We start from the raw sequence: 12,114 nt of genomic DNA, 5'->3' as shown, positions 1-12,114 counted from the left end.
TACCTGCACTTTTTTGTATCCATTCCTCTGTTGAGAGATATCTGGGTTATCTACAGCATCTGGCTCTTATAAATAAGGCTACTGTGAGCATGTGTTCTTATTGTATGTTGGAGCATCATTTAGGTATATGTCCAAGAGTAGGTATATGCCCACGACCATTGTATATATATGAATTACACTAGGAGTCACTTTATGGGTATATTTTGCTAGTATTAGGTTTCTCTCTGGGCCCATGACATATGTGGCCATTAGTCTTGGCCACTACGAAATGTTGGGCATGGGTTCCATTACATAGAGTGGCCTTAAATCCAGGCAGATATGTGTTGGTTACTATAACAACATTTGTGTCACTATTGAGTCAACATATTTTCAGAAAGACCATTATTGTAGATCACAGGTTTTGCAGCTAGATTTGGTGCTTGCGGTTTTCCTCTGTAGCATGCAGAGTAACTTACAGTACCTTATGTATGAATACTAGCTGGTAGGCGTGAAGGCTCTACGTAGGTATCAGCACAACTTCCTCAAGTTCAGTCAGTGAGTTATGTAAGTGTTGTGTTCACCAGGAAGGCCTTACCATCAGTTTGTGGAAAACTAACAACATTCTTGGTCTTGGCCTGAGTTATTTGGTGGTTTCCATGGATCCCATAAGCCAACAATGCCAGACATATAGCTAGGTCCTCAGGTAGAACTATTTCCAAGAAACCATCAACTGAAGAACACACATGAAGGGACCCCGTCTCTAGCTGCATATGTAGCAGAGGATGGCCTTGTCTGGCATCAAGAGAGGAGAAGCCCGTGGCCCTGTGAAGAATTGTTGCCCCAGTGTAGGGAAATGCTAGGGTGGTGGGGCAGGAATGGGTGGGTTGGTGAGGGAGCACTCTCATGGAGACAGGTGTAGGAGGGGAAATGCGGGGTTTTCAGAGGGTAAACCAGGAAGGGAAATAACATTTGAAATATAATAAAACAAAGTAACCAATAAACAATTTAAAAATTGGCTTATCAACTCTGATCATCTATTTTGACAGTTATATCACTATTGCACAAATCTGTGCAAATAAGAACTTTTCCTTAATTCCTCCTGCCATTTATAGGTAACCGTTTTTAAAGTACTTGGATGTTTTTTTCTAGCAATAAGGTACAGAAGGTATTCCTTACAGACACTGTCTTGATCAGTGATGGGGCACAGGCAAAGGGCACACTCCAGAACAGCTTCAAAGAACTGCTTCAGTGTACTGGGGAAGGGGGTTGTATTTATGTCCACCGGAAGGTGGCTAGGGCAGGGGTGTTAGAAGATACTACCTCTGAATAGTCAGGGGCTGTCAGGCCCAGGGGGTGCAGGTACATTTAATATTCAAACAAGGAATGAAGCCTGATAACTGTCAGAGGAGGAAATTCCTATGAGAGAGAGGGGAGGTAGTCAACTCCTCGTGTCCTCATGTCTGAGATTCCCTGGGTTGAAGCTGTCTCTATCCTTCCTCCAATTGACCTTGGGACATTACAGTCCCACAGAAGCACACAGAAAATGTCAGATACCCAACAAAGGAATCAGCAACCCTGGAGGTCAGTGAGTTCTCTCTCTCTCTCTCTCTCTCTCTCTCTCTCTCTCTCTCTATATATATATATATATATATATATATATATATATAGTCACCACCCACTCAAAGAATTTGAGTTAAATTTTGATATAAAATTAGGTTAAAGGTCCTGAGTTTATTAATGGCATTCTCTTCTTTTTCTCTCTAATTAAAGAAACCACGAACAAGATGATGCATAAATTAACAAGTACTTGCTGGATATTGATTGTATGGTAGCCATTACTTTTTATGCTAGAGCTCTAGCAGTGAATACATGACACATAGTTTCTGTGGTTATGAAACTCACTGGAAGGAGATGAAAAGGAACAATATACAAGTCATCCACCGAAAATTAAACTTAAGAATTTCTTACTGATCCTTCGTGAATTTCACATCATGCACTGTAATCCTACCCATCTCCCCTCATATCTGCTCCCCACCCTTTCAACCTCCCCCACAAAATAAAATAAAATAAAATAAAAGACAGGATTTAAAAAAATCTTGTCATGGAAGCTGTAGTGTTTCTCAGTGCGCCACTCAGTATACCCTTCTGTCTATATATCTTTACTTGTAAACATTTCTTGCAATGAGTCACTGGTCTGTTTCAAGGCTTCTGTTTTCTGCTACACTATCTGTACTGGAATTTCATGGGGACTCCCCTCACATATCTTGTTATTGCCCTGTGTTATGGAGATCGTGTGTCTTTGGATCTGTAGTACCAGCCCTTTCACTTGCTGTAACAGATCAGAGATGGGATAGATGCTGGGATGATCCAACTTTAAACCCTGGATCTAGGCTTTGGTGGTAACTGAGATTGTCGGACGGTCAGCTCTCTTGCACCTACACCAGAAAGTCTAGCTCACCATCACTACTCTAGCTGGCTCACCTACTCCCTCAGTCAGCAAGGGACAGAGTCAGATCTCTGGCTCTCGTGTCCTCAGATCTCTCACCCTTACCAATGCCTTCACTCCAGAGGTACATGTCTTTAGCTAGGAAGGAGAGGTGACAGGCACATACAGTCAGACACAAGATCAGCTCTCCTGCTCTCGTAACTTCAGAGCCAACACTCCGACTGCTGGACTCCACAAGGGGTCAGAGTTTGAAACAAGTTTTATATCTAATTCTTTCCAGATAATTTGAACATAAAATTTCAAAGTAAAAAAGCAAAAGTAAAATTGCTTTTTTCATTCCAAAAAGGATTTTCTTAGTGTGGGTTTTAGTATGATGATCAAAAATTTTATATTAAATTTTAAACAGATAATAACATGCAAACTCCAGAAATTAATACTTTATTCAGTTACAACTATGAATAGTATTGTAGCCAGAGCAAAGTCACCTTCACAGAAAAACATGTTTACTGGACCCATAAAGATAATTATTTCAGTTGGTTATTTCTCTTTTTTTGTTTTTGTTTTGTTTTGTTTCTTTGAGATAGGGTTTCTTTCTATAGCACTGGATATCCTAGAACTCTTGTGGACATGGCTGGCTTAAAAATCAGACATTTTCCTTCTGTAATTTCAGTATTGGCACTAAAGGAAGGATGGAGAATTATGTTTCTGTGCTCTGTCCTTTTTTTTTTGACAATCACACCTTACCCCTTTTCTCATTGTTAAGCACATCATGTCTTGCAGAACCTGATGCCAGAGAGTTCAGTGACATAACTCAAGCAACAATACTACAAACTACAGCATCATTGTGAGTCCTTTGAGACAAAGAGAGACTTCCCTCCAAGAGAAGCTGACTTTTTCAGTTATTTCTGAAAGGACTGGCAAGACTATAGATTCAGGCACTTATCCCAGGAGAATAATGACCACCAAAGACATCTCAGTAAAGAAGAAAACCACGATACACTCTAGATATTATATTCATTATCTAACACACAAGGAGAAATTGACTTTTATCTCACAAGAATTATGTAACCTATACATATGCATGTCTAAGTTTATGCATATGTTATATCTCAGAATGTTCTTCTAATACCAATCATTTTATTTTACTATTTGATAATATAATACTCTTTACCTTTATACAAAAGAGATATGGTACCTATTTATGCTCTGCTTGATCTTAGCCAAGATCCAAAAAGTAAGAAAAGTATCCTATGATGACATAACAAGATGTATGGATAGTTGATTTGTACAAAGCACTATGTAATTTCATAGACTTAATTTGAAGTATTCATTAGGAAAGCAAACATTATCCCTAACACATTCATGTGATTGAGCCCTTCATATGCAAATAATTTCATTTGAATATCATGTCAGTGCACAGCCTTAAAATACAGTAAGAAATACACAAAAAGTTTCCGTATATTGGACTGGCTCAAGATTAAAACATCCAATATGAAGTTATTTAAGAAACTATGACTCAACAATGAACTTGAACCAAATCTACCCTTTGAGATATATGGTTAATTTCTTCTCAGAAAGTCTACTGTCTTATTTTACTATGTGATGATGTGATAAAATACCATAGTCAAAAGCCACAGGGAAGAGCTCTATTTGGCTTACAGGTTCCAGTCATGGAGGTATGAATTAAAGCAAAGGACACGGAAGATTAGTTTGGTCCTCCTAGCCTGTTTCAGCACCCAGAATCACCCAGCCCAGGCTGAAACTCCCCTCTCCTTACAGTTTGGCTCTTCTAAATCATCATGAAGATAAGTGTCTACAGACTTAATCACAGGCAGTTTCACTAAGCCTTTTCTTAATTGATGTTTCTGTTTCCCAAATAACAGGAAGTGCTATCAGATATCTATTCAGAATATGCACACATAACTATGAAAAACTAGCCATAGAATACTCTACTCTTCCTCCAAAATTTATTTGTGCCCTGTTTCAGTCAGTCTTGTCTCCCTAAGTTTAAACTTCCGAAGTCTTTATTTTGCACAAATGTCATGAACATGTTACAGCATGCTGTCTTCTGTGTCTAATCTCCCCACTCAGCATTGCACTTTGCAAATTCAGACCATTTAGTGCAGTTCTTTCATTTCCACTGCTGTTCCCTGTTCCATGCTGCACATGAAGAAGAGTTTATCTGCTCTCCAGGTGACATGATGTTCTCAGTTTGGATGCATATAAGTAAAATTATTACAAACATATCGATATTGATCTTTGTGTATACATGTTTTATTTAACTTGAGTAAGTTTAACAGATGGAACTTTTGTATGTTCTAGTAATAAAAAGAACGTACGTGTATAGCTTGACATTAACAAACACAGACCCGAGGAAGCTCAACAAACAGGAAGACCCAAGAAAGGAAGCTTAACTCTCACTTAGAAGGGAAAATGAAATAGTCATATGAGGTAGAAGGAGGGAAGGAACTTGGAGGAGAAATGGAGAAGGGACTGGAGGTTCAGGATCAAGTGTGGGAAAGGACAAGAGAGATGGCTAGATGGCAAGGAAAAGGAATGGAAATCTGCACCTGATCTGGATGATGAGGTGGCTGGTGGGGTTGAGGGTGTGCATCTCCAGGACAAGACAGAAACCTGGGATAAGGGAGGTGCCCAAAAACCAATGGGGGTGATCTTCCCTGTGACTCACTACACTGGGGATGTGGAACCTGAAGGGGCCACTTGTCGTAGCCAGGCAGGAACCCCAGTGAAGTGATAGAGGCACCAACCTACCCACAAACATTTCAACCCAACTCATTTCCTATCAACAAGAAATGCAGGCAGGCACAGGAAAAGACTAGGGGAATGGCCAACCAGTAACAGTCCCACTTTGAGACCCAGCCCATTGGCAAGCACCAATCCATGACGCTATTAGTGATACTGTTATGTGTGCAGACAGAAGCATGTTGTCTTCTGAGAGGCCCCACATAGCAGCTGACTCAGATACAGACACCCACAGGCAAACAGTGGATGAAGTTTGGGGACTTTGTGGAAGAATATGAGGAAGAATTACAGGCCCCAAATGGGGAAGAAGTCCATAGGAAGACCAACAGAGTCAACTAATGTGGATTCTTGGGACTCCCAGAGCCTGAACTAACAACCAAAGAACATACATGGAGAGGACATAGGCCCCTGGTTCATATGTAGCATATATACAGCTTGTCCTTCATGTGGGTCGTGAGCAACTGGACCAGGGGCCATCCCAAAAGCTGTTCCCTGTAAGTGGAATATATTCTACTTGCTAGGCTGCCTCGTCTAGCCTCAGTGGACCTGGAAGCACCTAGCCTTGAAGAAACTTGAAATGATAGGGTAAGGGGAATATCCAGGGAGGCTGCTACCCCACCAGTAGAAGAAGGGGAGCAGGAATAGGGGAAGGATTGTGGGAGGTAGGTGGCTGGGAGAGGGTCAATGAATGGGATGTAAAGTGAATAAGTAAAAAAATTTAAATTAATAAAAATAGAAACAAATAATAAGCAAAATATTTGGAAGGGTAGTTTGACAAACGGAATATAAAATGAGGTAAGATGCATATTAAAAATACATTTGCCATCATTATTAAAGAAAGGGAAATCATACAATGGAAGTCTAGGAAGTTGCCTCATTTGGAAAACTGCATACTGTGTGAGCATGGGGACCTGAGTTGGTATCTTGAGAATCCAAGAAAAAATGGCAACTATATCTTAAGCCTATAATTCTATTAGCACCTGTGGTTGTGGAGTTGGGGGTTCAGAGAGTGAGACAGTGACATGCATATTCCTCAAGTGCATTGGCCAGCAAGGCTAGCTAGTTATCATTTTGTTTAGTGAGAGACTCTGTCTCAAGGTGAAAAGTGATTGGAGAAAGTCATCTGTAGTAGAACTTTGGCTACTCTGTGTGTGTGTGTGTGTGTGTGTGTGTGTGTGTGTGTGTGTGTGTGTGTGTGTTTATTTTCCATCCTTCTCTACCTTATTTCTTCAACCCTGGCAATTCCTAACACTAGATAAGAGAGAAAGAAGGATAGAGGGAATGGGGGCAATGTTACTATTAGATTACTTCCAGCTGATTAAGGGCATCACATTCTTTGAAGCAAGTTTGATCTTTCCATCAGGGTATCTAATTATTTCTTCTTCTTCTTGTTTCTCCTCCTCCTCCTCCTCCTCCTCCTCCTCCTCCTCCTCCTCCTCCTCCTCCTCCTCCTCCTCCTCCTCCTCCTCTTCTTCTTCTTCTTCTTCTTCTTCTTCTTCTTCTTCTTCTTCTTCTCCTTCTCCTTCTCCTTCTCCTTCTCCTTCTTCTCTCCTCTTCCTCCTCTTCCTCTTCTTCTTCCTCCTCCTCCTCCTCTTCTTCTTCCCCTTCTTTCTTTGTGCATGACTACTTAACAATACACAACCAAAATCACCAACCATCAATCCACCAACATCCAAACACAACCCACCAACTGCAGCAACTCCATCTCTCAGGGACCTAGCGTTTATATTCCGTCTAAAAACTAGAACTCCCTAAGTCACACAATTACAGAAACTATCTGCCACTGAAAAAAACATACCTCCACTGGAGCGCAAGACCAATCACAGTTGCTGTGGACAATCTGATGTAGCCCAATATCTCATACCTGGAATTAAAATGCAAACATATTCTCATAGTGTTTTGGTGTTTTTCAAAGAAAACAAAATTCTCCCCTTGACCTTTGACCTCCACACGCATGTGTGAATGTATACCCGAATGTATGAATGCACTCACCCACTTAAACAGGCACATATCCTCATCTCTCTCTGTCTCTTTCTCCCTGCCTTTCTCCCTTTCTCTCTGTCTCTCTGTCTCTCTCTGTCTCTCTGTCTCTCTGTCTCTCTGTCTCTCTCTCTCTCTCTCTCTCTCTCTCTCTCTCTCTCTCTCTGTCTCTCTCTCTCTCCCTCTCCCTCTCCCTCTCCCTCTCCCTCTCTCTCTCTCTCTCTCTCTCTCTCTCTTGAGAGTGCAAAATCTACAGTAATGCACAGGTTATTAGGGTGAGTTAAAGAAAAGGGTAGCAAAGCTCCGATCTGGGAGTGAATGAAGCCTCCTGAATATTTCTGTGCTACTGTTGAAGCTAGAAAGCAATATAGCTATTTTAGAAAACAGTTTAGTGCTTTCTCCATTTCCTTAAAACTTGTTTCAGTAAATGGCTCCCTCTAGTGTGAAAAATGAGAAATCCTCATTTGAATTAAACAATGCAACCAGAAAAGTTTTAACCTTATAGTTGTCTAGGCATTTTTATTTAGTTTTGAATCTTTCTAAATGGCAGTTTATGACTTTGTGGTAGGAAAAAAAAGGAACAGTTAAGTGAGATGAAAGATGCATCTTTCTAAATGGCATCGTTTTATTAGATGGTAGAATAGACAGAAAATACTTTGTAATATGGGGAAGTCACAGATGCTGATCATTAAAAACACTTGTGTTCCACAAAGGACAGTAGAAAGTTAAACCACAGTTCCATCACGGCCAGGACAGCCCTGCCTCTGAATTCTCAAAGGGATCTTATTTTACCTTTTGTTTTTTCCTTTCATTTTGTTTTATTTCTTTTCTTTCCTCTCCTTTTAATAGGAATTCTGGGAGCCATGGATGGTTTAGATCTTAAATGTGACCTCTGGGACATATATCAAAGACTTGGGTGCCAGGTGATGGCAGGAACTGGTAGAAACTTTGTTAGGCAACATAGATCACTGAGGGCATGCATTTACAAGGGATCATCATATCCCCTACTTTTCTTCTATCTCTTTGCTTCTTGCTCACCATGAAAAAAGCTACCTGGTGTTCCCACTGTTCTACCAGAATGACTTTCCTTCTTGCCCATTCCTAAAAACAATGGAGCCATCCAACCAGAGACTGAAACTGTGGACCCGCCTAGGCCCTGTCAGTGTTTGACCCCTGCTGAGCCTTGCTGAGGCATGTGGAAGCCTTTTGTTCCTAACAAAGGAACACCCTGACCTTTCTGTCTGCCCTGAGCGGTACACCTGGGTGGTACACCTGGGTGGTACACCTGGATGGTGCACCTGTAACACTTAAATCCGTTCCTGTTTTTTTTTTTTCCCTTCCTCTTTTTTTTGTTCCTGAGGGCATAAGCCTGTTTTTCCACTGTGCTTTCTGGAATTTTCCACCTGGCGAACTTGGGGCATATATTCTGTGAACCACAGTAAAGGTCTCGTAACACAAATGACCCGAGTATGTGTCTTTTTCTTAAACTTTGCATACTTACATCCGGTTCTCAGTACCGTGGAGGCGAGGGCACCAACATGAAACCTTTGAAACTAGGAGCCAACAATATAAATTTCCCTTTTTAAAAGTTGTGTCCTTCTTGGATATTTTGCCAGTAGAACAACATAAAAATGAATGTGGAAGAAAATGATTTGTAGTTCTCTGACCACAGAAATTTTATTCAAATTCTCATTTAGTCCCTCAACTTTACCATGTAGCCATGTGCCAGATACAAAACTGAGCCATGCACATACAAAAATCAAAACACTCCAGTGCCTGTCTTATAGAAGTTCACTTATGTTTTGTGTCTGACAGCAGGAATATACACAAATAAAAACAAAAGGTTAAAAGCACAAGACAGTAAAATCTTATTCTATAGAGTGGTATGATTATAGGTCAAGTAATTCTCAAAGTTAATTTGATGTGTGTGTGTGTGTGTGTGTGTGTGTGTGTGTGTGTTGTGTATGTATGTATGTATGCATATTCCAATATGTGTGGGCATACATACATGTGGTTGTACCAGTGGAAGTACATGTGAATGGATGCATATAAATAAGCGTCAGACACTGACCACAGGGTCTTTGATGATTGGTCTATGTTGTATTTACCAAAGCATGTTTCTTGGTGTGGCATGCACTATATTACCTGTGCCATCTACCAAACTCCTTAAGTTAATTACTGATACAACCTTATTTTTCAGATGAAATTCATGTTTCATTCCAAGTGAGGAAAGACAGGAAAACCTCCAATAACTAAGAAAAGGAGTTATATTTTCTTCAGCAGGCTTTTAAAACTACCTTAAGGATTCATTATCTTCAAGTAACTTAGTACAAGAAGTCCCTACATATTTTCACAACATGCGCACCACTAGTGCCGACTGTAGGAAAGTAGGTGGAATTTGAGAGTAAATCGTCTGTAATTTGCAGAGAATTTCTAGAACTAGATGTAAGGTCTTGAAGAAAACCTCTTCTACAGTATGGACCCAGAATATATTCTTAAATAAATAAATATTCTGAGCAAACTACAGAGTGGAAAAGAGTTTTAAAGTAGGCGGCAGATTTGTGATTTGTCAATGCGATTAAACAGCTAAGATGATCAGGATATGAACATCTCTCACATAAATGCTGGACTCAGAAGAGAAAAATCACCGGTGTATGTTTCTGGGAGCCATTCTTGGGGTCTGGCTGTGTGCTTACTACTGACCGCCTGTTCATACTTTTTTGTTTCAGACAAGATGCCGCTTGGGAATTGTTTTCACTCTCTGTTCAGAATGGTCACCCCAAATGGTAGGGAAGCCTTATGTTTCTGTTTCCTAGCAGCACCTGTCCCTAAAGACAAGTAACGGCCAAGATCATGATGTTATTCCCACTGTGGCCACGACTCTTCAAGGGATGAAGTGTTTCTCGTCTAGTTTATGCACATGGTGTTTGAAGTATCCATAGCATATTACGAATGTTTCGCTTTCTTCTTAATTTATAGTTTGCTTCTTTTCTATACTATGTCAATTTTCATAATAAAACATTGAGTCTAACTTTGATTAAAGCTTTAAAATAGTTAAAAATAAAAAGATGCAACTGCACCTTGTAAAAGAAAATGTTTTCTGTACTATATTAATGTAAGAAGGCCTCTATGTATTTGAAGCATGGTTACCCTAATTACAGGATATTTTAAACATAAGCCTTTATCCTATAGTAAATATTTGTATATGCACATCTCTGGCACGATGCTACTTACAATCACTGAACAGCTTCTGGTGGACTGTAGTCCCATTCTTCCTGTGTAGTTACACCCATATTCTCTGCTGTTTGGAGTGTAGCTTAGCCAAGGTTCTATTTTTCTTTCTAAAAGCAAAGGGTTTTTAAAAATGAACTTATATGTTACAAAGTTCTCCCCACAAAGAAAATCACCGCACCCTTGCAACATCCTGGCAATATGAAATACAAAAGTTGCTTTCCAGAAGTTCATAGGGAAGTAACTGATACCTGGTAGAGTTAAGTGGCTGAACAGAAATTCCTCAGGGCTGCAGGTCTAACTCTCTCCCTTCTTTGCTTAGCACTAACCAAGAGGGTTAACAGGTTGTTAAAAAATGAAAATAAAATAAATAAAATAAAAAAGCAAGCAGCTGCCCTTGGTTCTGTAAAGGCTCATTTCCCAAATATAGGGCAATGCCAGGGTGTTGAGATTGGAGTGAAAAGGTGGTAGGAGTGGCAGCATCCTCATAGGAGCAGGGGTAGAGGGAAGGAGTATGGGAGAGGGAGGGAAAGGGAATAATATGAAATGTAAGTACATAAAATACCCCCCCCCCAAAAAAAACAGCCACAGCTGCCACCTCTACAAGTGACTTCCCTGTACAAATAATAGTAGGACTTCTGGTTACTAATAAGATAAAGGGAAGTAGGGAGGTGGAGAGAAGCTGGAGTAGTTTGGGGAGGGAAAAATATGACCAAATGATATTGTACACATTTTTAAAAATTAAGAGTTTGCCAATTCTTTGAACATCTGTTTTGAGGGTTGTTCCACTAATCTAGGGATCTGTAAAAGAAAGAATATTTTTTTTAGAAAAGAATTATCCGATTTTATCCTCATATGCCTTTCTTTTTGTTCCAACAGAGGGCACCATGTTTCCCAGTATATATATATATATATATATATATATATATATATATATATATATATATATATATATATGAAAATATGAAGCCTGCAGGCATCTACAAAGGGGACATTTCTTCAGACACTATTGACTGGCATTTTCATTGAGCAAGAGGGGGCTATAGATTAATGGCAAATTACATATTAAAGAGTAGTGATTTTACCGAGGAGAGAGAGCAGCCAAGAAAACATGGAGGCGGATGTTAAGATTTCTCTCTGCACATTTACAGGTTGTTATGACTATTCTTAAGGGATGGATGTGTACGGAGCAAACTATATCTTATCTAGGTGGGCAATTATATCTTATTAATTGGAAAAAAAGAGTAGTGATTTTATTCAGGTTTCTTTAAAAAAATAAATTATTATGAAATTTAAAATAATAAAGAGATCCCACTACACATTATTGTTTTTAAGAGCCTCATATTTAAAAGTGCACATGCTCAAAAAGTTTAAACATTGAATGCAGCCATCACATGTTTCTCCTACTTGTAAAACATTTTGTAGGTGCAAACTCTCCTGACGTTCATCCACAATGTCTCTTCAAGACACAGCCCAAGCAGGCGCCACATCTGCAAGCTCTCCTGGGGAATCTAGTTCAGTTCCCTACTCCCAGTTTCTGCCCTATCCTGGAGCCCCATTTCAGAACTCTCTTGCTGAAGCTAAGCCTTGATCTTGGGCCCCTAAGTTGTTGCTACCACCATTCCTCTACTACTCTTTAGGCCCAGAACCAATCAGAAATTGTATCCCCAAGCCCCTTGCTTAGTCTAATCCAGGTCTCTCACTCACCTTTGAAC

At 39.9% G+C, this 12,114-nt stretch overlaps 1 pseudogene across 1 annotated transcript in view; it reads left to right on the top strand.

The window, feature by feature from the left end:
- Slco6c1l-ps1 (solute carrier organic anion transporter family member 6c1 like, pseudogene 1) overlaps positions 1-11,914 on the top strand; it is an 89,916-nt pseudogene extending 78,002 nt beyond the window's left edge. Inside the window, exon 9 of the transcript XR_015628964.1 lies at positions 11,825-11,914. The product of XR_015628964.1 is annotated as a solute carrier organic anion transporter family member 6c1 like, pseudogene 1, transcript variant X2 (transcript). The remainder of the gene's footprint in view (positions 1-11,824) is intronic.
- Positions 11,915-12,114: the final 200 nt, after the last annotated feature.

This window comes from Rattus norvegicus, chromosome 9, assembly GCF_021556685.1.
Source record: "Rattus norvegicus strain SHRSP/BbbUtx chromosome 9, alternate assembly SHRSP_T2T, whole genome shotgun sequence".
NCBI classification, from domain to species: domain Eukaryota; kingdom Metazoa; phylum Chordata; class Mammalia; order Rodentia; family Muridae; genus Rattus; species Rattus norvegicus.
This window is presented reverse-complemented; position numbering and strand designations above follow the sequence as displayed.